The sequence below is a fragment of the Rattus norvegicus genome, chromosome 2 (assembly GCF_021556685.1).
Source record: "Rattus norvegicus strain SHRSP/BbbUtx chromosome 2, alternate assembly SHRSP_T2T, whole genome shotgun sequence".
Classification (NCBI taxonomy): domain Eukaryota; kingdom Metazoa; phylum Chordata; class Mammalia; order Rodentia; family Muridae; genus Rattus; species Rattus norvegicus.
Genome location: NC_141535.1, coordinates 182,626,987 through 182,631,962, shown reverse-complemented (window position 1 = coordinate 182,631,962; position 4,976 = coordinate 182,626,987). Strand labels below are relative to the sequence as shown.

The window sequence follows — 4,976 nt, the reverse complement described above, 5'->3', positions numbered from 1 at the left end:
CTGGATAATTTTGCTTCATGGCTACTCTGAGGTGAACCCCTACAACACTAATGTGCCACAGTTTCTCTGCTCACACCTACTTCTTGTTCTGGAATCGCTGTGTCAAAAGTTTGAACTTTCACAAGCGTTGTACATGGCTTCTCACAGAGCTACCCATTTGACACCTCCAGCAATGTCTGAGGGTCATCACTGTTCTAAACCCTCCTTACAGATGATTTTCACTCAGATCAAATGATTTTGAATAACAATGGTTAAGAGTGCCACAACACAACACAGGGTGAGTGCTGTGGACTGTTTTGAGCCTAAGTTTCTGTCTGAGGCAAAGATGTGATTCCACCTCAGCATAACTCCTGGACATCTTCTGCCTGCAGATTCAACTCTAAGCAAATTAATCTTTCAAATAACAAATTCCAGGCCAAACTCCAAAGCCAAGGTCTATTCAACCAAGTTTAGGCCAATCTGGAGAGAAAGTGGTGGCAGGTAATGATTAACATAACCAGGATGTTGAGAAGACACAACAAGCACATGACCTTCCAGTGTTACTATACACCGAGAGCAAAGGAGGCAGAAGAGCCCTGAGTCAGCAGTTTCCACACTCAGGTACATGGATTTCACACAGCAGCCTCTCCTCACATCCCTGTACCCCATTCCTGAGTTTTTCTCCAAGTAATGTCAATGTTGATGAATAGTTTTCCCAGTGTAAATAGTTTGAATAGTGATCAAGACCCCATTAAGAACAGTTTAAAATGTAATTGGAAAGATAAAAAAAATACAAATTATAAAAGAAGTATTCAAAATACTACTATTTGCAGATGATATTGTAAACTTAAGGAATACCAAAAATTACACCAGAAAAGTCCTAAACCTGAAAAACAACTTCAGCTAGGTGTCTGTATATAAAATTAACTTAAACAAATCAGTAGCCTTTTTCTACTCAAAGGATAAACATGCTGTGAAAGAAACTAGGCCAATGACACTCTTCACAATAGTCACATATAATAAAAAAATAATACCTTGGTGAAACTCTCACCAAGAAAGTGAAAGATCTGTATGACAAGAACATCAATTGTCTTAAAAAAAGAATTGAGGAAGATCTCAGATTTTGGAAAGAACTCCCATGCTCATGGATTGGCAGGATTAATATAGTAAAAATGGATAACTTGCTGAAAGCAACATGCTGATTCACGGCAATCCCCATTAAAATTTCAACTCAAATCTTCATAAACTTAGAAAGGGAAATTTGCAAATTCATTTGGAATAACAAATACACAGGATAGCAAAAACTATTCTTAACAATAAAAGAACTTCTGGGGCAATCACCATCCCTGACCTCAAGCTGTATTACAGAGCAACAGTGATAAAACTGTATGGTATTCGTACAGAGTCAGGCATGTAGATCAGTGGAATAAAATTGAAGACCCAGAAATGAACCCACATACCTATGGTCGCTTTACCTTTGACAAAATAGCTAAAAGAATCCAGGGGAAAAATGACAGTATTTTCAATAAATGGTACTGGTTCAACTGTCAGTCAGCATGTAAAAGAATGCAAATTGATCCATTCTTATTGCCTGGTACAAAGCTCTAGTCCTAGAGGATCAATAACTTCCAAATAAAACCAGATATACTGAAACTAACAGAAGAGATAGTGGGGAAGAGCATCAAACACATGGGCACAGGGGAAATTTTCCTGAACAGAACACCAATGGCATATGCTCTAGGATCAAAAGTAGATGAATGTGACCTCTCAAAATTGCTAAGCTCCTGTAAGGTAAAGGATACTGTCAATAGGAAAATATCGCAACCAACAGATTGGAAAAGATCATTACAGATCTCACATGCAATAGAGGGCTAATATACTAAATACACAAAGAACTCAAGAAGTTAGACTCCAGAGAATCAAATAACCCTATTAAAAATGGGGTACAGAGCTGAACAAAGAATTCTCAACTTTGGAATATTTAATGGCCGGGAAGCTCTTAAAAGAGATATTCAACATCCTTAGTCATCAGGAAAATGTAAATTAAAACAACCTTGAGTCACAAAAGTCAGAATGGCTAAAATTAAAAACTCAGGTGATAGTAGATGCTGGCAAGGATGTGAAGAAAGAGGACTACTTCTCCATTATTGGGGGATTACAAACTGATATAATCATGCAGATATCAATCTGGCAGTTCATCTGAATTGGACATAGTACTTTCCCCCAATATAACAAGGATATATGCACCATTATATTCCCAGAAGCCTTACTTTTAATAGCCAGCAGCTAGAAAGCACTCAATTGTTCTTCAACAGAGGAATGGATTCTGAAACTGTGGTACATTTCCATAACCAAGTACATTGCAGAGGCCAAGAAGTGCTTGCTGACAGGAGCCTGGTATTGATGTCTCCTGAAGATGCTATTCCAGAGCTTTACAGATACAATGGGAATGCATGCAGCTAAGCATGGGGCCCCAATGGTAGAGTTAGAGAAAGGACTGAAGGAGCTGAAGGGGTTTGGAAAACCATAGGTAGAAAAACAATATCATCTAACCAGAGAACTCAGAGCTCCTAGGGACGAAACCAAACCAAAGAGTACACAGGAGGGACCCATGACTCCAGCAGCATATGTAGCAGAGGATGGCCTTATCTGCCAACAGTGGGAGGAGAAGCCTTTGGTCCTGTGAAGGCTGGATTCCCTAGTGTAGAAGAATGCCAGGGCATGAAGCCAGTAGAGAAATGTTGGTGTTAGGGGGCACATCCTTATATGAGCATGAGGATGGGGATGGGAGTGGGGGTAACCAAAAAGGAGATAAAGTTTGAAAAGTAAATACATGAAATAAAATAAAAATTCTTAACCAGTTTTTCTAAAGAAATCTTAGGTCAAGAAGGACACAGAGCATATATTACTGTGTTTCTGAGACTGATGTCACTTATAATTTGTTATATCAGTACATGGGGCAGCTGAGGTCTCTAATCCCAGCACTGCAGAGTATAAGACAGAGCAATCATTATTAGGTAGAGGTCAAAATCATCTACATCAAAAATTGTAATATAACAAAAAAAATGTAGGTTTCTGTAAATCCAATAGAGGGGATTCAAAAAGTTCATTTATTGGGCTTTCTATTCTCCCATGGTCATTGGTTTCTCCCTAAGACCAGTGCAGGCTCTGCTGCAAAGTGAGCATAGTACAAGGGTCCTTTAGCATTTCTGGACAAACCAGTAAGTTTTTAATCAACATTCCAAGAAATGTGAAGCCCCACCTGGCTTGTTATGTCTTCACAATGATGGGTAAAAAAACCTTCTATTTGGAAAAATAGGAGAATTCAGCCAGGATCAGCTGATTCAGTGTCCAGAACATTTATGAGATGCTACCAGATTTTTAGTGTAAGTCAGTCTGCAACCTCTGCACACACAATGCACTACCTGTCAAATCAGAAACCAAGGAGTATTTGATCATAATCCATAGTGTTGGAGTGTAGTGCCAGGGAACTCTTCGTAATCTCCTAAAACATGGACAGAAGCTAATCTGAAACAAGTTAAATCAGGGTCTTTATTCTATTCTAGCTAACGCAGGCCCCTCTAACACATCACATTTACTGGCACAGAATGATTATATCAAATTTGATATCAGGGCCTACAGGAGGACTCCTTTTCTGATGTTAAAGGTAACCTTGCCTATCCCTTGTTGATCTGCATTCATCAGTCCAGTGGCAGACTTTGACACACTTTTTGCATTTTCCAGAAGGCTGAAGTTTTCTCTTTGTATTGTTTCTAGGTTAAAAAATTATTTCTAGTCATGTCTTGCCTATAATCCGTTTTCAAATTACCTTCCTTACCACAATTAGAATATCTCCCATTAGGGATGAAGATCCCGGGAGACAAGCTAGGGGAAAAAGAAGCCTTTGATTGAAAAAGAGGCCCGGGTTCTGTTTGAGAAGATTTCAAAATACATTGGAGAGAATCTACAACTCCTACTGGACAGACTGGACGGCACCTACTTTTTCCAGCTCCACAAAGACCAAGTGTATTATCTGAGTGAGATGAGCCCTAAACTGGATGCCAACATATCCAGAATAAGCTAGTGTCCCTGGGGACATGTTTTGGAAAGTTTACTAAGACCCACACTTTCTGGTTGCACATTAAAACACCTTGTACACTATGCCAAGTATGGACCAAACTGGAGCAGAGCAATCCTTCTTGTATGGAAACCTGGTGTGAAATCCTGTCTGAGTTGAATCACTGAATACACGGCTCAGTACCAGGGAGTAGTGGTTTATTCCATGGCAGACATTCCTTTGGCTTTTAGGATAGCAGTGAAGTCTACCCAAGAGTGCAGAAAAGTGGACCCCATTGTAGTGGTCATGTTCCATCAAGCAGATATTGGAAAGTACGTATGCCAAGAAGAGACATTGATTTACAATAGTCATCCCAAGAACATTTTGCTGTGTGAGAGGACTTAGGTTTCCTATGTGCTAGCCTTCATGCTAAATCAGGATAACACTGAGATATGCAGCTTGGATTCTTATCAACAGAAATGGCTCAAAAATAGGGTTTCTGGAACTCTAGAATCAAATTCAGGTGGATAACAAAGGTAAGGCCAGCTCAGGCTATTTGGCAAGTTCAAGGCTATCTTGGGCTACTTAGATTTTTCTTAAAAATCTAAAACATGCAAACCAGAACCTGTGACTGTTTGTGTGAACAAATAGAGTGTTTCTATTTTGTATCTGCATCATGTTTGTTTGAATCAGGAGACTTGTTCTGAGTGACAGCTTCTCAGACACTTCAGTGAGAACAGGGGTAATCTTACTGTTAACTGCGATACCACTTTTCCAGGATGATAATAGCACAGTGGACTTTAAGGATAGTGTGCCATGCCTGTGGTTTTATATATGAAGTTTAATAAATTTTAATGGTTTAAAAATATCTGCCATTTTGATTTTTCATGATACCTTTAGAAATAACTTCTATCATATTATCACTATAAACGTGAGATTC

The 4,976-nt window shown here is 39.1% G+C and overlaps 1 pseudogene; it reads left to right on the top strand.

Annotated features, from left to right (window-relative positions):
• Positions 1-247: 247 nt before the first annotated feature.
• Positions 248-4,441, top strand: Nip7-ps5 (nucleolar pre-rRNA processing protein NIP7, pseudogene 5; annotated as a pseudogene).
• Positions 4,442-4,976: the final 535 nt, after the last annotated feature.